The 25,810-nt window shown below is 39.3% G+C and overlaps 1 protein-coding gene and 1 long non-coding RNA gene across 5 annotated transcripts in view; both read left to right on the top strand.

Annotated features, from left to right (window-relative positions):
* The window catches only part of EPHA3 (EPH receptor A3), a 213,255-nt gene that overhangs the window by 84,482 nt on the left and 102,963 nt on the right, over window positions 1-25,810 (top strand). The gene's annotated exons all lie outside the window — the stretch shown is intronic.
* On the top strand, window positions 444-24,254 carry LOC137861581 (uncharacterized). Its single transcript, XR_011099717.1, has 3 exons — window positions 444-878; window positions 1,006-4,221; window positions 20,888-24,254. It is a non-coding gene; the product is annotated as an uncharacterized lncRNA (long non-coding RNA).

Raw genomic sequence — 25,810 nt, 5'->3', positions numbered from 1 at the left:
ATGACATAAATTGTTACATCTGAATGGCTTTTGTTCATATGTTACACTTCATGTCTTCTCAGCTTTGCTCACAAGCATAAGGTATTGTGAGAGCTGAAACATTCTCTTTTTAAGTTGCAGCGGCATTCAGAAACACGAGGTATTTCCCCCAGATGATGTGTTCTGGTAGAAGTGTGGAGCTGAGGAGATGGATGTCCCTGCAGCATCATCTCCTCCGGCTCTGCGATGCTTTCAGTCGGCCTCCTACTGCAAGTACAGTTTATATGTGTCTTCATCCCTTTTTTGAAAAAAGGGGAGAAGTGAAAGCACTCTTTCTAATATGTTCCCAGTATCTGTATAGCACATTGCGGGTTGCCACACAGCTGAAGATGATGATCCCCACTGGTTGCAGGTGCTGTGCTCCTGTGCTGCACCAGGTGCTGCTAATGCTCTTCCTCCTCCTCCTCCTCACCTGACTTCCTGCCTTCAGCTCAGGGTGGCTCCCCTGGGCTCTCCTGTAGGCTCCTCTGTGACTTGCTCTCATTACCTACTTTTTATATGCCTCCCGCCTTCGTTCCTTGTGTTTTTAGTTCAGTCATTTTTTTTCCTTTTATTTTTATTCTCTTTCTTTTGATTCTTCGGTGTCCAGTGGTTACGTAGCCAGCCCATACTGCATGTTTTTTCTTGGCTGATGATGCAACCTCTTCTTACCACCTGGATTCAAGTCAGGCTCACAGCTTGGCAGTGTGCAGCTGCTCCTCTTCACTCAGGAAGATCATTTCTTTCAGCATTTCTGGTGAACATAGCCCCAGCAGGTCTTCCAGAGGAAGACAACTCTCCAAGAATCAGGCTGTTGAGTACTTTCTGACCTCCTCTGCCCCATGCTTTTCCTGTTCAAGGTGTGTGACAAAGGTTACTGTAGTGAAACATCTATCTGTGTTCAGAGAGCAGGCTCTTCCTGCCACAAAACAGTCCTTCGCCTGTTTCTCAGACCCGATTTCAGGCTGCCTGCTTCATGGTTCACAGGTGCAAGCTAGCGAAGTTGCTTCTCAGCAGCAGGAGGTCTTGTTGGATGTGCTGTCCTGCAGTGTGCTCCCCTCGGCCCAGGTGCCCTGCAGCTGTGCCTTGGGGGAGAGGAGCTGGGGCTGTGGCAGTGTCAGTGCAACCCATGGCATGGGCAAAAATCCTCTGTGATCTCCCATAACTGGATGTGCACGGCTGCTTGAAGAGAAGTTGGCATCCTACGTGCCAAAAGGTTCATCTGTTCTGTCTCTGTGTAGTAATTGCAGTAACATTGGGCTTCTGTTTAAGGGCTCCTGCATAATGTTTATTGCAGAAAACAGTCTTTTAGCAGAACTGGACTAAAATACAACTTTGGCTTCTCTAAAATGAGAGATTTCCTGTATCCCCGGCATCCCATTGAATGGTCTCATTCATATTTCATTGTACTGATGATTATATTTGCTAAGAAATCTCTTTGTTTAATGATCAATCAGGGAATTTAATTCATTAATCTAAAAGCACTCTGCAGCATAATCAAGCTTCATCTACAGTTTACAAATAGAGTACTAAAAAAGAAGAAGATGCAGTTGCTTGGCTGCATAAATCTGTCACCCAGTGAGAAACAGAACCCAGATTTCTTGAGTCTCATCTCTCTGCTCGCTTCGTGAACCACGGCCACCTCATCACTGCTTGAGAATGATAAATGCCTCCCATTTATAAGCACATATACATGTTCTGGTAATACAGTAAACAATGAAGCCTTTCAGTATTAAGTGAAAGTATTCACAAGAGGCCAGGCCTGTGGTCCTTATGCAGACAAAGCTCTTGTGGGCTTGAGTCAGAATTTTGCTTTGAGTGATTACTCGACCGAGCTCATAATGTGTATTTAAACCTTCTCAGGGGAGGAAGACATCTAGCTTGAAACAAATCAGAAGTGAGATTTTTGTTCTGTGGAATGAAAGAGACTAAATGCAGTATCAGCATGGATGAGGTCATATGAGAAAACGCCCTTATAGCAGAAGCAAGCTGGCTTTGCTGTTGCTAAAATTGCTTTCCTTGGGATCAGTTAGCACATTTGCTTGTTATAGTTAATCTGCCTGGTGACTTATAGAAGAGGCGTTGCTTTAGTTGCTCAGTGTATTATGTATGTAAGTAGTGACTGCTATTCCTAAGTGGTATTCTACAAAATAAGATAAAAATTTAGCAAGAGTCTCACCTTTTGTGGTTTTGCAGATGCAAAATTGGACCTTGATTTTGGAGGTTAAGTGTCAAATCAGAGGTATTTTTGATTCAGGCTCTGTATTCTCCAGACTACTGCATCTTAAGTGTACAAAGCTGAACATTTTTATTGCAGGTAGTTGCTTAAAAAAACCATCAGGCAACAGACTGAAGCACCCACACTGTACCAGGAGGGCATTCTGGAAACAAACGTACCTCAGAGTACCTCTCCAATACCAAAAAAGAAAAAAAATATTTCATTATTTCTTTCTTCACACACACAAGTTATTAATTATCAAAACATTTGTCATGTTGCTGTACTCATCTCAGGCAAGAGCAGTTAGGTGGCCTCCAGTAAGGACAGATGTTTTGATGAAGCTTTGGTCTTACTTGGTACAGTAGTTTTTGTGTTCACAATTGTAAATATATTGAATATATGGTTCTATTCTTCAGAAGCAAAATAACCTTATTTGTAGCAAATCAGCGCTAATATGTAGATGGAAATGCAGCAGGCCTGTCCAGTAGAAAAGAAAGGAGTTCTGTAGGAAATTTCTGGATTCAGCCACAGTTTGTCTAAAATTAGCTATGTGCACACAATGCATCATATTCTGTACTGCATTTGTTATGATACCATTTAGTGGTGCCCAATTATGAATATTAAAAGGCTAATATTTGGACCCACTCAGGTTCATGTTTTGAGATTCTGGAATTAATTACTCTTCCCTTGATTCCAGCAGGGTCAGCCCAGCTCTAACCAAGGTTTGAATTTATACTTACAACGACTTTTAATTTTAAAAGTAAAAAGAAGGCAACAGCCCTCCCTGAAGTTTGCTGATGAGAGAAAGTGGTTTGTCTTGCATAAGATGTAATTCTGATGGAACTAAAACATGCTATTGCTGTACAGATATATTTAGTAAATAACTGTTTCGTGTTAACAAAGCACCAGAAAGCAGGGAGAAGTCTATCAAGTGAATCTTAATCATCTGGCAATATCTACATTAAGATTATTTTTCCTGTAGCTATGGCAGAGAAATCTAAGGACAGACAGTAAGACAGAAACATCTATGAAAAGCCTAGATACTGTTTGCATAGATATAGGGGTGTTAATATTTTATGTTGTTTTCTTCATTATTTAATGAAGATATTCTTATTACTTCATTCACAAAAAAAAAAATGTTTTTTTTGCTGTTGTTTTTTCTTTTAATTAGATTTGCTAGATGATTAAACAATTCAGCAGGCTGCAATACCAAACACGGGATTATAGAGCTCAGAACTGATGCAGATTTTTCTGTCCTTTTTCCTCCCTTTCTGAGACAGCGTAATTAATCAAGGCAATATTTTCTAATAATTTCTGTGAAAAGCAATTTGCTTCCTTCTCGTCTCTCAGGTGACAGATTGTTGAAGCTGAACCTGTGATCAGACACTGCTTCGGCAGGCAGTTGCCTGTTCCTATGGACGTTTCCTTGGCCTGGTTGGCCTGATTTATAACAGCTGAGGTTGTGTGAAATTAAAAATTAATTAAGTCGAATGAATTTGTAATCAAGCAGACTGGCCTGAGCTGTGGAGATGCTAATAGGCTTGTGCCTGTCCCCTTGCAGCCAGCTGATCCCCCCCCAACCCCAGAGCTGCTGTGCAGACAAGACCAGCATCGAGACAGGGTTGGAGCAGAGGGCAGTGTGGGGCCAGGTTCCTCCTGACCTTGTAGTTGAAGGATGAAAGCCTAACAGCTTGTTGAAATAACACATCAGTAGGACAGCTGTGAGGGAATCTGCAGCGAGTAGTCCTTGGTGTTCATCTTTGGTATCTGCTCTGGCCCTCTGGGGTGCAGATGTCTCCACACGCCTAAGTGGCTGAGGGATGATGCGATTGCTTTGAAGACCGGGGAGCACTGCACTAACTAACATGCTGATCTGGAGGGCTGAAACATTCAAAAAAGTCATCGGCTTTTTGAAGTGAAAAATTTGGCTCTTGCTGTGGCTTGCAGGTGGTGTCTAGCATGCTTCTGAAGCTTCTTCTGGAAAGGTATGTTTGTATAAGTCAGGTGAGTCATTTACGTGAGCTGCAGCAGATACTTGGATGCTGGGGAGTTCTCCCTTGTCCCCTGCACAAGCTACAGCCTCTTGCATGGCAAACTAGCTAAAAACAATCCAGCCAACAGTAAAAGGACTCCTAAGCATTCAGTGAGGTGAGGCATTCTGTAGAGGAAAGTAATAAATTTGACATGACTGAGTCCATCCTGTAAAATAATCAAGAAAAAAAAAAAACAACCTCCTTCACAGCAATTCTTGTGTTGTAGGGAGGTCATATCCTGGAAGCTGTTCCTGTCAAAGGGGAACATGCAAGACATGATGCACTAGTTCTTCATTAGCTCCTCCCTATTTTTCCTGTGAGAGAAGAAGAAAATGGTAGAAACTATTATCACAGGGCATTGCTTAATATCCGTTGCTTTCTGAAAGACATTGTAATGTATTTTAATGCAAGATGAGCAATTAGACCCCGAGGTGGTAATATACAAAGTGTTTTCAACCTCCACTAAACAGGTGAAAAAGGTAAAAAGGTGTGTTCTTGGCCTGTTGTTCTATGTTTAGCCCTTTCCCCCACATGCTTTTCATCATACTTTCAGGTGGCTTGGGTTCTGATGTCTTGTTGTGGAGTCTAGCCATCTTGCTCTGCTCAGGAAACAAAGCTTCAGGAAGAGATGTTTGTATGTTTTGAGTAGTAAAAATTTCACTGTAGAAGTAGCTGAGTTAAACCATGTGATTTCTTGGGATATTTTTAAAATTCCAAGATGATGAAACAAAAGGAATGAACTAAGGTGAGCCTGATTACACCAAACAAAAAGGCACAACTGGATTTGGAACAAACATGTCATTGCAATGTTTGACCAAATATTGATTCATTGGTTAATCAACTGCTGGCTCTGATAAAATACCTACTGGCGTTAGTCTGTATCAGTCTGCAGATATTAGGCAGTTCTGAGTTGTGCATAAGTATTTCACTTATTTATTGCTCTCTTCTTGGATAGAGTTCCATTGATTTTTGTTTCTCCCAGTAGACCATGGTTTGGCTCTCTGTTTTGAGTTAAACTTAAATCAATCTAGTTGGGGATCAAGTTCATACATAATAGCACACAGTCGTGCAGTATATTTCTGATCAAAATAGAAGTTGAAGGAGTACATGTAACTGGCAGGGATCTTAAACTTTCAGGTTGGTTTTGTGAACAGCAGGAATATGACTATGGCTCTAGCTGAACAGCTTTGAAGGTCACTTTAATCTTTTGAAGATTCAGGACAAATATCTGTATTAATAAGACTCTCTCCTATCTTCATACTGTAGTACATTCATTTATTTACTCAGGAAACTGGACAGACCATCGTTACATATCATGTCAGCATCGTTACAAATCACAGGTCTAATAGGGTGGCTTACAGGAAGGTATGCACTTGAAATGTCCCATATATTATTATTTAAATGCAAATGCACACATCTTTGATCTACTTTGAGAAACATACTTTTTTTTTCTTTTGTCTGGTAGGGTAACAGTTTTGCCATTAACAACGATGACAGTTACCAGTTTATTAACTTAATATTTATTTTGACACTTGGTGCGCTTTTAACAGATAGCTTATGAATGCAGACAAGAGGCACAGGTTGCTTCCCTGATCACCTTGCATCCCGGAATTCCTTTTTTTTTTTTTTTTTTTTTTTTTTTTTTTTTTTTTTTTAACCAGTCCAGCCAGTATAATGCAGAAATCTGGCAACAGTGTGATTTAGTGTTTTCCAACATGTTTGGATTTTCAGATCTTTTTTTTTTTTTTTTTCTTAATTGAAAAAGCACGTTTGTATGGTGAATTTAAGCTTTGCTGCGGGCTTGCTTTTATTGACTAACTTTTGCAGAGTATCTCAGAAGTAGTACAAGAACTATAGGTTGAAACAAAATGCATAAAATACATAAATGTTTTTACTTTAGACCCTGTTTTCTAAAAGTTTGATAGCTGACAGTGAGGTTATGATATTCTTAGATTTTGACTGTATGTTTAACATATATTACTGAGAACAGAATTATGGTGATTTTTTAAAAATACATTTGTGCTAGGCAATGACAATGATTTAAATAAGCAGGACTTTTACAAAAATGAGGAAAGTAGATTTGATTGTGAGCATGGGATTGGTATTTGAATGAGATTTCCAATATGATCCCAATAGTTAGGAGATAATCTCCTGCAAAGCATGCTTCAGATGACATGTTGGAAAGGAGATGGAACCATGCCATGAGATTACTGTTCCTAAATTCCGTTTAATATCCTAAACACTACTACAGTGAAGTCCACAGTAGCACCTAGTGCCTCTAGCAAATCACCGCAGAGAATTTCTAGGCTCGTTTTTGAAAATTCATGAGTTTTATCTCTTCCTTTTTAGAAATAGAGGTAAAATACATTTTGATGTGAGAGCGATATTTTCTCTGTGAGTGGACTCTCAGCACCACTAACGGAGTATTCAGTCTGTATTAATTATGATACTGTGCTCACTACTTGTAGGGCATGGCCTTCTTTATCACATATCTCATTTTCAAGAATGCTCTCAACATGAAATGAATATATTTGAAATGAGTCTGACTGTCATGTTTTGGATAAGTCTCCCCTCAAACTCATCTGGTTTAAGGAAATGTAGGAGACTTTGGGGTGTTTTTTCATCCTTCCTAAGTGCTGTTCCCAGGTGTCATTCAGTTATTCCCAGCGATAATGTAAGATTTATGCATTGACAAGTGTGGAGGTGAAATGGTGGTTAAAGCAGTGCTGCAAGTGATACTCCTGATCCCAGCAGGAGCTGCTGGCCTGCTTGCATTTTTGGAAGATTTTGCAAAGTTTCCCCTGGTGAATAGCCATAAATTATTTTCTGGAGACTTTTTTTTCATGGAAGCTAGTGTCACCTCTTCTGGCCTGTAGATTCCTGAGGTGCATAATAGAAGTTAATCCAGTACATTTGTGCTCAGACGATCTGAAAGCGTATTAGTGTATGAAAAAAAAGAGGATTTTCAGGCTTATGAAATAAGAACAATTACCCTCACACAATAGTTTGAATACTTCTTATTTCTTTTAACCACTGCTTTCATAAGAAAGAAGGGAACTATAAAATCTTGTCCAAACAAAGAAGGGGGGGGGGAATAGCTTTTAAGGACTCAGAGTAAGCCTTCATTGCTATGATTGTGCTCTAACTTCAGTTGGTCTCTTGAGAGCTGTAACATGTATTGAATTCATCAAAAAGAGAATGTATGTCAGAAATGACCCCATGTATAATGGGGAGAGATCAGGTCCTGGTTTCATGGTGTATTAAAAATAAAGGCCAGTTTCAGCTCTCACATATAAAGAAAAGAGGCATAGGATTTGGGGGAGATTACTGAATCAAGAAGCAATGTTATAAATAAGTGCTTACCTTGATTAGTAGAGGACATCCTGCATTTCCACATACTTGTGGTTTTGAAAGAGCTTCAAAAGCCCTCGCTGATAGCGGGGAGATTCTTGGGAGAAAACAACATCAAGTGCATCGTAAAAATTTAGTTTGTCTGTTTGGGAAATGAAGTATGGTACGTATCTTCAAGAAAAAGCTGCATTTCAGCTGCTCTTTCCAGTAGCATTTAAAAACAAATGGCAGTCATCCTACACTGCTGCAGTTGTTTCAAAAGTGGGACTGTCCTCAGTGAGAGCCTACACATAGTAATTATTATTAAGAAATAGTGGGGAAGAGCATAGGAGCTCGTGGACTCCCCCACCCCCCAGAAGGGCTGGCAGTGGCTGTGTCATTGCCCCTAAACCCTCCAGATGTCCTTTCCTATTCAAGTCAAAAGCACGCTGATGTATAACAGTTTGCAGGCTTAGTGCTGTGCAGCTTCAGAGTGGGATATGAGAGGTTCTTTAGGGGATTTGAGTGAAACAAGCTTGTGAAGGGAAGTTCAGCTGCATTGAGTTTCTTTGAGGTATTGACATATTTTGTATGGCCGAGTGGCAGAAGGATACATTTTTTTAAACTGTCACTGGCCTGTATGCAAAGCTACAAAATGCTTTTCTTGAGGCAAAATGAAAAAAGAGTGGGAGAGAGAGACCATTCAATGTATGTATGTTTCTCTGTCAGTCTTTTTGGATAATTTTTTGAGCCAAACATAATTTACTGTTAGTTCTTTCTCCTTTGGAGGTTTGAAGGGCAAAGCAAAAGACACAGCTTAATTTTAATAGGAAACAGACTAGCCCCCTAATCACGAAGGGAGGTGCTTACATTAGGAGGCACAAAGTCCTAAGAGGCCTGTTGAGAACAGACCTGTGTCTACCACTGCAGGAACTGATCCCTTAGTCTGTTGTCAGTCAGCGGACTGTCATCTTCTTTTCCCTTTGCATTATGTTTTGTTTTATATGTACTTTATCCTGTGCGACTTAAAGGAAGACTTCATAGATGTGCCACTGAGAATCAGGTATGCCCTCTTGAGAGTGCTCTGCTTGTTCTTCAGGTTGCCCACATACGTAGTCCCTCAGGTGGCTGCACTGTGAGAGCTTCCACAGTGCCTGCATAGCTCAGAGGGTGATTTACTTATATCGTCTTCAGAAAATCAAGCACAGCTGGAATTGTGAGAGAGAGAGAGGCAAATTTACTTCTATATGTTTGTCTGTCCCATGTATGTCAGTGTACCTGCTTGTTCTCATGCTGTCTTCGAGCTAGGCTGAGGAGATGAGTAGGGAAAAGGCAGGAAAAGGGAGCAAGGGCCAGTAGAGGACATGTTGAGAGTCAAGGAGTGGAATGAGACACAGGGACAACCACTGGCTAGGAAATTCCCTTGGAAGTGGGGGCAGGATTAGCAGCTCCATGCCAGTCCCAGTGAGTTTGCGTGCTTGCTCTGGGCAAAACTTCACAAAAATGAGGGGTTTGAATAGGCATTTGCTGAACTGCCCACTTTAACGCTTTTAACCTCTTTGAGAGAGGGAAAGATGTCTCTCTCTTGAAACCTGGGGTACCTGTGGGAGCAAACACAGGTGAGTCAAAAATACAGTGGCTTCGGTACTCCTGACCAATATATATATAGGAAAGAAAGAGAACTGTGTGAGAGGTAAGAAAAACTTGTGTATTTTTTTTGGAATATGGAATGTAAATAGTAAGTGCAGAAATGAAGCAGGTGAAGTATGATGATCACTGACCTTGTAATTTGTCAAACTCCCCATGCATAACATTTCTGCACTGCTTCAGTACCTTATGATATATTCCGTTTTGTTCAGATACTGAGATCCTCCTACTCAACCTTTAAAGTCCTTCAAGAGTAGTTGACCTTTAAAAAAATGTTTAAAACAAAATGCCAAATGAGAGTTTTCTTAAGTGAAACTCGTTTCCCTACATCTTTTTTCTCAGACGTTATTCATTGCACGGACACGTTTTATGCTCTCTTGCTGTTAGAATGCAGCCAAGCTTGCTGGGAGAAGCTGAAGAAGGAAAAAAAAAAAAAAAAGCCCCTGAAACTGTGCTCTTTTTCTCCAGTAACTAAATTGGAAGTGAAACTGAATAAAATTTGTAACAGAAAATTAGCAGAAATCAAACTGGATCAGTGGGAAAAAGTAACCTTAGCCTCAGAAAGCCAAATTCTGAAAGCTACAGAAAATGTTTCAAGGCCTCCAGAAGTAACTTAAGGAGCTGGTGAACAACATTATTGTTTGCTCGGTAAATTAATTCAGTTGGCCGGCTGATGGTGGGGGAGCTCGAGTTGAGGGTAGGCAGTGTACTGTAGATTCACTGAAACCATGTAATTAATTATCTGCAGTTATTTTATGCAGTGGATAAATCAGACGTTACTGGGACAGCAAACAGGAAAGAAATATATTGTAGGAAACAATCACACGCTAGCAAAATGGGGAAGGAGGGAGGGGAAGCAAAGGCACAGACTGGATGACCCTGGTCTTTTCCATCTCCAGCTTCTGTGAATCTATGAAATAGGCTTATTTGGGCCTTGGGATATTCTCATTAAAAAAAATGAGGAGTCAGCAAATCCTGCTGAGATGTACAGAGTGAGCAACCGCTCTGCAATTCCCTCTGGAAATCAGGGAGAGGAGTGATGCAAGAAGAAATAAGTGTCAGGAAATGCTGGGCTCAGATGCTGGTGTGCCGGTCACAGGAAGGGTATCGACTAGACACTGTTACTTAACCTATATTGGCTAAATCCAAAATGTTTTCAAAAGTTTCCGTGACAAATAACAGGCAAATACGTTGAAAATGTGTATCTTTTCTGCTCTGATTCATCTCATCTTTCTGTGTTCATGATGTGGTATCAAACCCTTAAGGTTTGCCTTGTGATAGAGATTTGTTATCGAGTGTTTCCAGTTTTGTTTGGCTGTGCTTGTTCTGTGGGGCTTGGTTTGTATGTTTTGCATCTTTGATGAAACTTTCCCTGTTGTGACCTTGGACCTTACAAGGAGGCCTGTGTACATTTTTAAGGCTTCATCACTCTGCCCTATGGTTTGGGTCTGTTGCTGTTTCTGATGGGGAGAGGTCACACCAGGAAAGCAGAGCAGGTACCACACTGTGCTAGGATGCTGACCTTTCTCCTTTTCTTGCCTTGGCTGAACGTAACTACTGCTTTCACCTTTCTTTGGTCTACCTCCTCACCCTGGGAGGGGGTGCCCAGGACACATGGTGGCAGGCAGAGGGAGTAGTCTACCTGCCAGCCAGGGGTGCCCTGTGGCACTGGCAGGGGAGAGAGTACCTGCCACTGTGCTGCGTTTGCCCTAAGTGCAACACTCTGGGTCATTCTGGGCTCTGGCTGATTTCTTCTTACAGTTGAAAGTGAGTTGCTCAGAGGAATAGGAGAAGCCAAAGTGGTCAGGTTTCACTGGTTGTACGTGTTGGTTCGGCATCTGTATCATGCTTCTCCAGCATCAGTGGTTATGCAAAAGCTTAGGTATGAAAGTAGGGCATGATTTTCATGTGAAGTCATTTATTATACTGGGTTCAAGATCTTTTCATAAAAATACTCCAAAAATACTGAGCCTTGAATGAAACCAGAAACCAGGTTGAAGAAACTCTGACGGCATAAGGTTTATATGATCTGCATTCAGACAGAAGTGTTTCACACAACCTTAATTCTAACAGCTACTTAGGGCTGAACACAGGTTCTCCAAAGATCAGCTTTCCCCTTTGTTAAAGCAGGTGAGGAATGTTTTGCAAAGAATTTATTTATTTTACCATGCTAAGAATTTTCTAAAGAAGCAATGCCAAGATTTGATTTTGGTTATAATACATTCATAAAGACTATGTTAAGACATTTTAATATTTTCCTAAATGAAATGAGGTTATGAAGACTGTTCAGAAATGGGCCGGCATGCTTATAGCATTAAGGATTTTACTTTCCCTTGCTTTCATAGTCATTCTAATCCAAAATAAAATTGGAAATCTGTGGCAAAAGTTTGTAATGATAAATTTAGAAGTTTCGAAGCTAATGATGATAGAAGACCTACTGATTCTGTCTTTCAGTGTTATCTGCTCCCTGCGGTAAAGGCCTTTCTCAGCTTTGCTTGATCCTACCTTAAATAGATCCTAAGGGCTGAATTCCATTGTTTCTTTTGAGAAGTTATTCTGGGGTCTAGCAGATGTCAGTTTCACGTATATATTTCTTTCCCCTGGAACTCATTAAATCTTTTCCCTGTAGTTTCAATCCCTTGCTTCCAGTTAATACTTTTTTTTTTTTTTTCTCTTCATTTTCTTGGTGTCTGATATACTTCAGTTATTCTAGGTACATATTGAGCCTCTCCCACTCACAGAGAGCAGAGCAGGAGGAAAATGTAAGACTGCAAAACTTAAATGATATGGATGACCAGGTCATGTAATGATTGATGCTTTTCTCTATAGTTTTTCTGTGTTTGTTTGCTGGCTCTATCATTCCTTTTCTTCCTTTGCAGTTCCTTACCCATCTTCTTATGGCTGCTCTTTGCATTTAGCTCTCAGGGCCTGGGGTATGTTGATATGGAAGAGGATGGCCGCAGAAATGAGGTGTTTGGTAACCTAAGAAGCTGTGTGTGTCTCGCGTGTGTAATATAGCTGGGCAGTAATTCAGAATATGGGATACTGAATCAAACACAGCCTCCATTTTCTAGTCAGAGCTGCTGTCAATTGGCTGGTTCTCCAGTGTAACTACAGCTAAGCAGTATTCCTTGGTCATCTGCCCAAATAAAGCTGTTCAGAGGATTCAAGGAAGAAATGGTTTTGATAAACTATTGATAAGGGTAGTTCTTCTGTAAGGTTGACTTACCTTGGTTGGTGTCCATATTGTTTCCTTCCCCATTTATTTTGTCTGTACCATGTTGGTCCCTGTTCCGCAGAACTTACCACCATCAGATGCCTTATAGAGGTTTTGTTGCATCACCCTTCAGCCTTCTGTCATGCCTAATTCATAAGCCTGAAGCTGGAAGGGGGCAGGCGCTTGTCCTGCTGCATTTCACTACATCATCTTCACTTTTACCTCCATGGTGAGCTTGTCACGCCTTGCACCACAGCTCTTGCTGGTCATGTCTTCACCATGGTTTGAGCTGCTTTCTTTGTGGTTAGTTGAAGTGTCTGTCTGCTGCTTCTTTTTTCTTTCTTTCCTGTACAAACATCTAGGTGTTTGATACGTCCTTCAGTTAATAATGACCGAGTTAGAGGAGGAAATCTGAGTGATGTTCTTGGGTTTTGAAGTCAAGAGGAAACCTATTTTAACTTTTTTTTTTAGGAGTCTCCTTTAATGTTAACAAGTAATGTTCCCCTGCAAGAAAACTTGTCTTCTAACCTGACGTTTTCGGAAAGAATTGACAAAGCTTACACAGGCTACTTCTATATCTGTGTGTGTGGTAGCTTGCTGATGTTTTCTTTGTTCACATAGCCATGTGCTTTGTTTCAGAAAATAGGAATTGTGACCTGTCCAGGGCGAGGGCGTATGGAATAAATTACAAGGATATTTCTTTGGGAACATGATGTTGGAAAGTAAAAGTTGTACGATCATTTGTACTGAGTAATGTAAGATTTGGCTCTCTCCAAAATTCTAGGAAAACTATGTTTGGGACAGAGAATTAAAAAGGGTTCCATGTACTAAATGAAATGTTTCTTTATCGTTTTTGTCAATAATGCTCATAGAGCATGATTTGTGATTCTGATACTAAAAGTTTAGATTTTTAATCTGACAGACCAAGACAGACGCCAAGTGAAATAGCAACGTGAGAATTGTTCTAGCTTTAGCCTTTGCACAGTGATGCTTACATGTTGCCACACAGCCTGTTTGAAGGCTTAACAGGGCTTACGAAGGGCCAATAGCGTACCTTAACTGTTAAAACTAGGGTTTAAAATGGGTTATCGTCTCACTTGCAGTCTAGTAAAAATTCCCTTCAGAACCGCTGGACATGAATGTGAAAGATTTTTTTTATTTTTATTTTTTTGTATTGTTTATAATGAGCTATACTTTTTTATTATTATTTATTATTATTATTAAAGGGACTTGAGAAGCACAGCAAGACTGCAAAGTCTGTTTCATGCCCAATTTAAAGAGGATTAAATCATGTAACATTAGAAATTAGTTCTCATATATCTTTTATAGCACTCAACTTTGTTTAGACAACTACTGTTAGCTAATACTCTCATTTTTTTTAAGCAAAATCAGTCTGAGTCACTTGAATAAGCTTTCTTATACCCTCATACAGTTTTTCTACTTGCTTGGCAGCTTAAGTCTGAATTGTGTAAAGCCATTTTAAAATATGTTGTTAGCTTAAATAAACTGTGTTGAAAGCTTTCCTATGCAACGTTAATTTCAGTGCAGATCCAGTCTGAACCTCACAAAGCAGGGCAGAGTGATCTTCATAGCTGACAAATTTCCACAGAGGGATGAGCAGACTCCCCCTCGTGTCTTCGCGGGAGTTGTCTTATTCCAGGTTATGGTGCTTTGCCCATGTGATGCTGGAGAACTTGCATCAGGAACAGCAAAGCTCGGATGTATTGTCAACAGTGCTTTCAGCTAACTGTCCTAAGTTTCTTCAGTGTTGCTTCTGCAAATCCAAAATCCCTTCTGTTTTTGCCATCTTTGTCAAATTACAAATTACTGCAAATGGGCTTTTCTAATGGTAACGTTAACACTACCAAACCTGTAGTGATGAAAATGGTGTGCTATCTGAAAGGCAGCTTAATGAGTTTCAAATGAGTCCTCTGTGTGAGGAAGGAGCCCTATGCCATGTCCGGAGACTTTGCAGCCTGCCCTTGTATATTATTGATCCTTCTTCCTGCTGCAGGCTTCTGCGTGCTGGCAGGATGAGAGGTGGCTGAAAGGAAAGGTTTCTAACACTTGGCTTTCTGCATGGAGAGTGCTATTGTGCATCCTTTGTGCCAAATTGAAACCTGAATAATAGCATATGCAAAGATAACTTTGTCTTCTATTTCTAATGAAGCCATTTCAGCTGGGCATATAAATTTAATAAGAAAAAAAAATCAAAAAAAACACAGGAGCCAAAAGCAGCATAGAAAGGTACAGAGCTAGTTTTAACTACTTCAACGTTGTTTGAAAAAGCCTTGCGAAATAAATTCGGTTAAGTAAGAGAGCAAGTTTTACTGAGCCTTCTGCATTTGGTAGGAAGATTTATGAGAGTAAGCTGAATGTTGCTCTCAGGAAGCCGAAGTTCCCACAGCACGAAGGAAATTGTGTATTTTTCTGTAACACTGAAGCAGGCATTCTGCATTGAAAGGCATATCTGTGAGTCACTGATGGGCTGAGAGAGTGCAGCTGTGATGGTATTCCTGCCCACTGTCATTTTGCTCTCTGTAAAAATAGAAAATAAGGTCAAAGATGGACTTAGATATATCTTTGCCAAATGTCTTCCCCCTCAACTGAAGATTCAGACAAGACAATTAGTAGAAAAGAATTTTGTTAAATTGCAGATGAAAACTGTTTCCCCACTGCCTTATAGAGAATATTTCAATGTGTAAATATTTCAAAAGCTTTGTTCATCTTTTTGGCATCTCACAGTTCTTTGCTTTTTTTTTTTTTTTTTAATGAGGTACGGTATTTGGTCTGAGAAACTTGCTTCTTAAATGATTACTGTTCTGTTGTGGGTTTTCTTGTGGGTACAGTTGTGATCCTGCTGCAGTCACTAGTTATGTTCTGTCCCTGAAGTCTGACCTCCACATGCAATAGAAACTAAAATTTAAGATCCGTTATTTCAAGCTTGCTTTCATAGTTAGTCTTTAATTTACAAAATGTGAACATATATTGTTACAGAAATTCCAGAAGATCATGTTTGGCTGGAACCATAAAAGCAGCTTTTTTCACTACATGGTCTCTCTGCTTACATTTAGTGAACATCGCATTGTAGGATTAAACTAGAAACTTTTAATGCCGTAACATTTTTTAACTAATTGTCCTATGCAATGACCTTTTTCCCCTTAAAATTTTATAGTGTGGAATTCGCTATACAGCATGCAAGCAACAGGCTTGACAGCTCAGGATCATCTGTTCCTGGGAAGACCAAGCCCTTACATTTTAAGGGAAAGTCCCACTGTGGATTTTCTAGTAAAGGTGTCTTTGTCATGGAACAGAAGATTCATAATAGAAACAACCACTTAAGAATGTGAATAGATAAAAACAGCAATAGGCTATGTTTAATTCCTGAGAATTCTGAAGAGTGTTCCACCAAAAAAAAAAAAAAAAAAGTGCCTTTCCTTGAGAGGTTAAGCAATATTTGTTTAGTTTGGAAAGATACAGAACTGAACATTTTGAAAATGAGCAGACATACTGTATGTAGCTTAGACTTCCATCAGAATCCATGTCTTCAGCAGGAAGGACAGAATGAAGCCACATCAGAGAGGTCAAATATTTGTCTGGTTGTTGTATTATTCTTTGTACCAAGGTTCTGATTAGATGATGAAATAGGGACAGTTGAAGAAATGAAACAGTCAACAATTTGTTAAAATAGCTTTTACCTTAATATGATTGGCAGGCTAATGGTACCAAGAGTGTGATTGCATCTCAGGAAGTTGTAATATTGCTATTAAACAGTTCAATTTAAAATTATTATCTTCCCGGAAATATGCTTAACTCACAAAATCTTTTCCACATACCATTAAGATTTTCAGACAGAACTTGGTACTGTGTTGCAGTAATGAGTTGTCAACTTTTTACTGCTTCTTACCACTTCATGTATCAATATGGATCTTTATTTTCCCAGTTACTCAGGACTTGATGTTGAAAAGGGCCTCCTTTTTCATTTTCTTCCTTTAACAATGGAAATTCAGTGTTGTTTACCTTAATTTCCAACTGTAGCAGACCAAAAGCTGAATGCAAATTTGACTATACTAATACAAACTTGATACTAATTTTTTAGTAATAATGTGATAGGAGGCAAATTTTGAACCAGTAAGGTGTTTATAGGAGTCTTGATCCATTATGAAACAACCCCACATTAGTGAGATTAACACAATTGTATCTGTGTTTTACCTTGCCAAATCCCTCCAGGGGATAAAAATGATCAAGAGGGACAAAAGGCATTATTTAGGAAAGCACTTGAGTATATGCTTCACTCGAAAAGATGTAGGTGCATGCTTAAAATAAAGTATACTTTAAATACGTTTCCTGGATTAGGACTACAGAAAGCAAAACCTAGGGTACATACAATAAAGATTGAAAGAAAAATTGAAAAATAAGGAGACAATAAAGTCAGTGGAGGAAAGGGAACAGATTTTATATATATATATATGTGTACATATATATATATTTTTAATATGAATAGTATCTGCTATAAAAAGAATGGCCAGTCATGCCAGTTCATGTTTTCAAAGCTTAGATTGAGCTTTGGTACACGACATTTCTGTTCGTCTTTTTCTAATGGGGAAGAAATGTCTCCTTACTGAAAAATAGCTTGGAGTTGAGAAGAAGGTTATAAACTTGAACTTTCGATAAATCTAAACGTAAGCTGGAGGAAGTCAGCACACCTTTATTTTTCTCTAGCAAAATACAATTGATATTCAAACAGTGGTGCTTCTGGAAATTGTGTCAGGCATCAACTCAGCTGACAAGGCTTTTCGTGTTTGTGAGAAGGCTGGCAACACCTCATTTTACTAGGTTGCAGGTCATGCTTCACTGTGCATATATTTAAAAAAAAAGAGAGGTTCACGGATGGTCTCTGGCTTTTCTTTTAGAAGCTTTGCAATGAGATTGTAGTTTTTACGAGATGCCTTTGAAATAACACCTCTTTAATTCCCCTGAAGCTTTTCTAAAATGGACTTTAGTGGCTTTGCTGCCGAATGAAGATTACCCCGAAGACACATTTGTGATGATTTTACTTGGTCACCTTCCCCCTTTTAAAGATGTATTTCTAATCCGAAGTACACCAGAGCATTACTCAAGGCATATTGCATGATTTTATTCCGGTACTCTGCTGGTTTGCTATCGGTATGCAAGTATGTCATCTCTCTTGAATAAAGGCAGCTGCGAGCATGTGGTGCGCTCTGTAGGTGGCTTCAGGTCGAAGAAGCTGCATTCTTTCAGGTGGGAAATCAACCTGTCAGGCTGAGTTATGGAAACATGATTAGTTTGCAGAGTTCATTAAATGAAAACTTTTGCAGCTCTGGGTTCCCCTTGCTCGCTGTGTTTGGTATAGCGAAACAATCCGGTTTTTCATTCGCTGAGTGGAATACCATGTGTAGACCCAGCGGGAGGACATTCCAGATTTCCCGTTGATTTCCTCTACCAGAAAGTCATTTTGTGATCTCGCTGGTGTCACGTATAGTATCTGTATTGTCAGTTCTCCTTTGTCTTGCTCTCTCACTGTTGGGTATATGCACAAAGCGGCATTTAGATAAAATGAGGAAGACTGTCATGTAACAGAATATCTCAATCAGACTATTACAGTTGCCCTTAAGATATTTTAGTACAGAAAATGAGTAATGATACCTGCTTAGATATGTGACATTTGCAGCCCGAAAGAATTGTGTCCGCAGAAAAATCTTCTGCACAGAATACGGTGCAGGGTTTGATGAAAACGGTCTCTCTGGCTCCAGATATTGCTGTCCTTCACTATTTTGAGCAACTCAGGGGCTCCCCAGGTTGGAGGAGCTCCCCAGTTATGATAAATTCCACTCACTGACAGCAAGGGACCAAAATCTGGTACCTCTTTACTTTTATCATTGGTTCATTGCTATTTGCCCCCCTTATTTTTACATCCCTATTCCAGATCACGTCCTTCCTCAGTGAGTGGGACTGCAGGATCCAGAATCAGCCTGCCATAGCATAGCCATCACAGAGCTCTGCAATAGCAGCAACATGATCGAGGAAGTCATTCCTATCAGAAGAGCTCATCACTTGTACTCCCCATATTTTCCAGTTTGTCAGCAGTATTATCAAAAATAAAAGCAAACTGAAACTATTTTCACAGGCTTTTGAGGGCACTTGGAAACGTGTTCATCTGACATGCACATGCGTTAGGAGTTAGGTGTCTTCATTGCTTTTTGCGCCTTTGAAAAAATCATCCCTTAGAAGGATTTTCAAGAGGGCAAGGAATTGATATTTATTTCTAAGTTTGTAACCCAAAAACATTCTTTCTAACGAGAAGTATCATGTTCTGTTAAGCTAAAAGTGGCAGTTTCTGACTTAAAAGCCAACTGTTATCAGTCAGGTGTAGATTCTTCTCTGAGCACTAAGAAATATGCTTAAAAGGTTGTGCAGTTCTGACTTATACAATAGCTGCAGTCTGCTTGTCTTTTTGGAGAAGATGTAAAAGGTCAATGAGGTACAATTGCTGTACTGTAATATTTACAGATAAAGTACCAGATAAGATCTAATTTATAAAAGAAACATCATGAGCTATCCATGATTAATTTTATACTTTCCTTTTAAGCAGCTGTCTGTAGATAATTGGTTAGCAGCTTAAAGGTTTGTTTAATAAATGCTTAGGGTAAATGGAGCTGAAAATTCAGAGAAATGGCTCAATTTGCTCAGTATTCAGTGAAATCAGCTGATGCGTCGGCCAGTTGTACACGTACGATTCTGACTAATTGATCACAAGTGTTAGCCCCTGTTCCTACACGTTCCTATGAGCGCGTGCATCTTCAGTAGTGTCCTTTAAAAACATGTATTTGTTACATCTGCTGTATACTGAAGGTAAATGCGTGTTATGCCCTTCACTCACTGTACTCTATCCTCATTAATTTTTAGCTTAGCCTGGGGTTAAAGCCTTTTAACACTAGATAAGATGGCAACACATGAATACTGAGTAATGAGACCACGAGCAGTACCGATTAGCATCTCCAGCATAATTACATGCAAGTCTGAAAAATAACCTCTCTTGAATCTATTTTGGCATGTTTTAAAAGGAGTAGAACATACAGCTTGGGTACAATATAAGCACATAATCCCTGATAAAGCAACATGAGTACTTTTTCTTTACAGTAATACGGTCTTGTGGATGTAAATTATATCTAGCTTATTTTTTTCTATTTTTTTCTTTTCTAATATTTTGAGAATTAGTAATTAATAACTGCTGTTTTTCTTAACTTCCCTAAAGATTTTTTTTCCCTCTCAGAATATATTATTTGAAATTAATAATAATAAAAATAAAAAATAGTAAGGTGAGAACTGTAAGCCTAGATGTCTAGTCCTATTGTGATTTCTTTTTGGGGAAGTACAGGGCAAAGAAAAAAACATAAAGGGTACCCATGATCCACAAATGTATGCAGTGGGATTAAATGCCTCAGGTTTACGCATTATTCAGTCGGTCTCTGGAAAAATCTCTGAATTTCTTTCAGTGCAATGTCATATTTCACAGAAGTATTGGTAGTTTTTTCCTTAGAAAATGAGAAAAATAGGTCTAGAAAGTTGAGGCCTTTTTCCAGTGACTAAGGATATCTGTTGTGTTAGTCAGCCTGTCTGCATCTTCATAGCAGTGGTGTAGGGAGAGCTTCTCAGATTTAACACTAGATCAATACGAAGGCTGCCAGGGTCTGGTGAAGGAAATCAGGGGACACATTGTCATCTTGTCTCTGCTGCATGTCGTACAGCTCATACAAATCAAAGCACTTGGGTGGTGACAAGTGATGTTTCTATTCCAATCGATCGCAGCTGAGTGAACTGTCCTGGAGGGAATCACTGTCTTTTGGAGTCAGGTGTCCTGTGGTTGGGTTTCAGACATGGTATGCGTTCCATCAGTGCAGCTGATATGGTTGGAGTCTTACTTGGTACTACCTTTGTTTCTGCGGGAACTGAGTAGAAGCTACAGGTGGGTTCTGAGCATTGGTGAGCCTGGCCCTTGGTTCTCCCAAGTGGTCTAAAGGCAGACACGCCCATCACAATCGCCAAAGCCAAATTTATAGAAGTTAAAGGTCCAGCCTCCGAAGCAATGCACAAAAATTGAAGATGGAAATTCAAGGTGGGAAGTGGTGACGCCATGTTGGTTTTGGAGGCCATATGCCAGCCTATACCAGTTGGTTGTTTCAACAGGTGGTCATTTTTCAGCAGAGGTCTTGTTGCTTATCATGGTCTTTTATAGCCCAGTTTCATATTGTAAATTGGTAAGTGGCTATTCCTCCCTTGGAGCTGCTCCCAGCAGGAGGATGCCTGGGGAGATTAACTCAAAAAGATCAGCTGGCCTCATCATTCCTGGAAAAGCTGGTAGGCAAATGTTTTTATTATTATTATCTTTTTTTTTTTTTCCAGGATGGCAAACCAAACCAACCATCTTTTCAGCTGATTTTTCTCCTTCTCCAACAAATATTGAATTGAGTCAAAACTGAGGCTGAATGGTGACTGAATGAAAAACTTAACTGGCACAGTTTCCTCTTTGCAGCTCTCTAGAGTAGCTGGATCCCATAAGATCCCTTATGGGATTCAGACCTTGCTGTTTGAATTGTTCACAACTACTGCAGAGGATCGGGGCAGCCAGGCACCTGTGTTCACTTCATCTGCTTTGAAGAACTTTCACCCGTGGGGGACAAGTTTCTAACCTGTGGAACAAGGGAAGTCTAGACAATATCTGCCCGTTATCTTAATATATTTTCTGTTTAATAGCTGCAATTTTGTTGTTGAGTTTCTCATATTTTGAAGAGGAGTGTTGTAATGTGCTGATGAAGAACATGGAAAGATTTACCCTTCTACTTTCTTGCCTGATTATAACCATGAAGAATGCTGTCCTATGTTTATTTAAGGGGTCAGTTAATATTTCATAAGTAAAATTTTTCCAATACTGTAGGCTTCAACTACAGGTCAGCAAGAGAATAAATCGGATGATGAAGCAATTTCACTAGTTGTTTTCTGGTTTTTGCTTTTTTTTTTTTTTTTTAACATTATGAACATTGTTTATCTAAAGTGTTGGTAGGTTATGCAGCTTGGAAACTTGTCCACATAGAACAGAGAAATTTGCCAAACATTTCTACAATGTTTTTGCTGCACTAGGGCCAGAGTGAACTGAGAATTATCAGATTTGTTGTTCATGATTAAACTGCTCAGTCATCTTGTGCCTAAGTCATCAGGATTTTCATTCCTGCTTTAAGGAAAATGAAAGGAAAATAAACATTACTAGCCTATACAGATCTAGGTGGGACTGTGATATTCACGTACCAAACATTTTATGTAGTTATTAACTTGAAGAAGAGAGAGTAAAGAGTATGACGCTGGTAGTATTTTACATGTATTAGCATGAGTAACAAACGTTTATGAATACATGTATAAGCAACCTGCTCTCTTCAACGGCCGACAGCCAACTGCCGATTTTTCCCAGCGTTCCCAATATCCCCCTTCACCGATCCTGCGTGCGCAGACCGCCTCTTGTCCGCCCAGGAAAAAGCCAGTCCTACTACTTTCAGAACAGACCATGTATGTTGTAATAACAATATTTAGACATATGTAGTGAGGCAACATCCAGGAGATCAGGTTTTAACACTCGTAGCTGCAAACCTGGGCATCTCCTTCTATTATGGCAGGAATTGTATGGGATCTCTGTGTCCCTCTAAACTAATAGTAAATTCGTCCCCTACAGAGCTTTTTGTATATGGTAACCTGCCTCTCACTCTCAAATTTATGTCTATGGAGTGATTTCTTTAGCGTTTTACTGAAAGAACTTTAACGGCCTGAATAAATATTTCAAGGCAGATAAATTTTTGAAGGAAGGTCAGAGACAGACTGATTTGAATTGCCATTACAGAACATCAGTGAAGCAGCAATATTTTTAGTTATTTGTCAGCTGAGAACAAAGAGACTATCACATGTGTATTTGCACTGAAGACAGCGTGATCATCAGAGCAGCATAGGACTACTCAGAAGGCAAGTACCCCGAGGCTGGGATGAGGCTTTCAAACCTGCAACAAGACTGCAGCTAAATAAATGGGAAGCATAAATAATATCACTTTGCATTTTCTGTCACTTTTCATCTACACCTCTATGATAGACTGATGCAACTGGGTATTGTTCCTATTCTGTATCTGCGCTAGCTGAGACATGGAGTGGATGAATAATGAGTCTAAGGTTAGGCAGTAAGTCAAAGATGGAGCAAGGAAGCCAAGAAGTCTCTATTCTTGCTTGCCAGCTGCAACTTAACTTTTCACCGCCTTCTCCTCCTTATCACTTGTATGTGCTAGAGCTTAAACTGAATTTTGGAGGCACTCAAAGCTAGCTACACTAACCACTGCCAACAGCTTAACTTCAGATGTTTGAACATCTATTGAAAATTAGCTTGGTGCACATAGGAAAAATGTCAAAGACTATATCCATTTAATACAAGTACCCAGGAGAATTGAAGCACTTGCATAAAGGCAGTAAATTAACAATAATAATTTTAAAAAATATTAAAAAATAAGACTGTTCTGACTAGAACTGTAACATACTGACCTTGGAAGGAAAAAAAAAAAAAGAAACGAAGTCTTTCATGTTTATGTCCTGAAGGCAACATTCTACCACCGCCACCCATCAAAACAGACATGATTAGTGGTACAGACCATCCAAACTATGAGAAATATACTTTGACAGAATTTTGTCTCGTTTTAGCACACAGGATTTGTTCATAAATAGATTTACCGACAGCTTTCCTCATATGCCTCACTGTTCAACAGTTTCTACATGCAATTCCAACGATGAAAAGTGAAGAAGAAATGGTGTCAATCACACACGCCATTTCAGCTATTGTAAAACTTGCAAAATATCTGACTATCAGTTCACTGTTTTATCAGTTACCAAAACCCATGCAGCAAGATCATTTCTGCCTAGTGTCACAGGTATTTTTGCTGGATTTTCTGTGCTGTATGACACATAGCAATTTTAAACAGTGCAAAATGAACGTAAACCAGTATACATGTAAGATGGTATTTAGACATGAAGTTCTTACACGTATTTAGTCTTAAATAACTAGCAGAACAGGATGTGCTTATTTATAAGTGGAAAACTTGAGGATTAATGCATGTACTTTATCTGGCTTTTATTTGAACATTTGATGTATATTTCCATATATATAGAATCCAGTATTCCTATAAGTTAGTTATTTGAAGCATAGTTCGTTCTTAATTCCAATTCATTTCTGACTTCTGTAATACGATACGATAGTATTAGGATTTCAATATTCTAATAAATTTTCCATGAATGTTTTGTGAAGCTTGTCTAGGATTGAATAGTACACGATGGTTAATTTTAAAAATAGAAAGTTAAAAAGCTTAATTTGATGAGTCTCCATTTTGATATTGAATATACTCTTTTGGGAATGAGAAAGTTTTGGTGTGACTTTGATGTTTCTTTCTGCTTGTTGAAAAGAGGGCAGTTAAGCTGGCTTGTATTTCTTTGCATCGAAGGTGGTCCGCTTTAGAGGAAGTGTACATGCCAGTACCTTTTCCAGTGATGTTCAACAGTCTTTAATGGATGATTAAGTGCTGTTAACACATTTGTCAGTTATAATTGTGTCTGTAAACAAGATCATCTAAAAATATTTGAAAATGTTATCACATGCTCTTGTTCTTGGGCAACATCTTTTCCCTTTCTTTTCAGCAAGTGGTCCAATTAACAAAATATTCCAGAAGAGTGAGAAGGGTACCTTTTAAGTCAATGTGGGGCTGGGTTTTTGTGGTCTTTTTTTTTTTTTTTCTTTTTTTTTTCCTTTTTTCTTGTGCGTTTGGTTTTGTGGTGTGGGGATTTTTTTTTTTTGATTGTGTTCTGTTGTTGCTTTTTTTTTTTTTTTTTTGGGGGGGGGAGAGGGGGGTTTAGTCCTGTCTTTAGTTTTGTAAAGACTAGACCACTGGAACTGTAAATAATAGTTGGATTGAACAATAATAGTTTTAAGCTAATTTGGAAGTATGTATGTAGTTGATTGCCAGCATACATTCCACAATCTTCCCAACTTTATTTCCAGGTTGTCCTGTGGGAATTGAAAAGCTACTTCTGACTGTAGTCTAATTGTAAACCTTTTCAGGCTTGTCTTAGAATGTGGGAAAGTTGTGTTAACATCTTTCTAGGCATTTTTGATGATAGATTTAAATATTTGGTTCTGACATCTTGCTCGATTTAAGAACATCCTTTGTAATTTAATATGTTTCAGATTAGCGTTTTTTCATTCATGAAAGAGTAAATCTTTTGTGTTTTGTTTCTCTGAAGTGGTTTGTTCAAGAGTCTAACAAGAAGTGTGTCCGATGTAAAGATGACGTTTTAGGGAAAAAATACTTATTTTGATTTAGCTAGCTATATGATCAAAGTAATAACAGCATTACTGTATCTTTGTTTTTCATTTTTCCTTTTAAAGATGAGAAGAAATAGTCTCATGGGTAAGTCCCCAGCTGGGGTTTTTGTGGTTGATTTTCTCTCTCTCTTGGATCCTTGTGTGAGAGCTGAATCCCTCCATTTCTTCCTCAGTCCCCTGTCTGTGGCACCACACTCTTATATCATGGGGATGGTGATGGGTTCAACATTAATCATGGTGTTACTATAATGTATAATGCTGGGTGTTCCTTTTCCTCTTCCCTATGTGAGCATATTCTTTGCATGAGTGGTTTATATGAAATGCAAATTTACCACTTCTCCTGGCACTAGCTATCTTACAAAGCTTCTTAAAAATCGCTATGATTCTAGAAAGAGCTGTGACTGTGCAGGTGTTATGTTCATTTTCAGAAGCCAAAATGTTAATGTGTTTGTTGTACTAGTGAAAAACACTTCTCCTAAATTGGAACTGAGATGATTTTCTAGCTGCACTTCTATGATATTCCATTCCCACTCCTTGTGTCATCAGTGACCGGGAGCAGAGGCTGACACCTCTTTCTGCGCTTCCCCTCCTCAGGACTGCAGAGAGCAGCAGAGTGACCTCTCAGCCTCCTTCTCTCCCATGCTGGACAACCCAAGCGTCCTCAGCCCCTCCTCACAGGACATTCCCTCCATGTCCTCATACCAGCTCCATTGTCTGCCCTCCTCTGGGCACATTCTTTGCCCCGAGTTTGGCATGGCCAGTATTAGTCAATAGAGGTTAAGAGCCTGCGGTAGTTGGGCTTCAAATCTTCGTGTTCTTTGTGTGCCTGAGAAGATCGTGAATTAAGAGCTTTGGTGTTTTAGCCCTGTTGGGGATAGCTGAGCAGGTTGTCTCCTGACGAACGGGAGTGGGTAGTGTTGGAGTAGGGC

Source organism: Anas acuta, chromosome 1 (genome assembly GCF_963932015.1).
Source record: "Anas acuta chromosome 1, bAnaAcu1.1, whole genome shotgun sequence".
Taxonomy (NCBI): domain Eukaryota; kingdom Metazoa; phylum Chordata; class Aves; order Anseriformes; family Anatidae; genus Anas; species Anas acuta.
The sequence above is the reverse complement of the archived record's forward strand: the minus strand, read 5'-3'. Positions and strand labels throughout refer to the sequence as shown.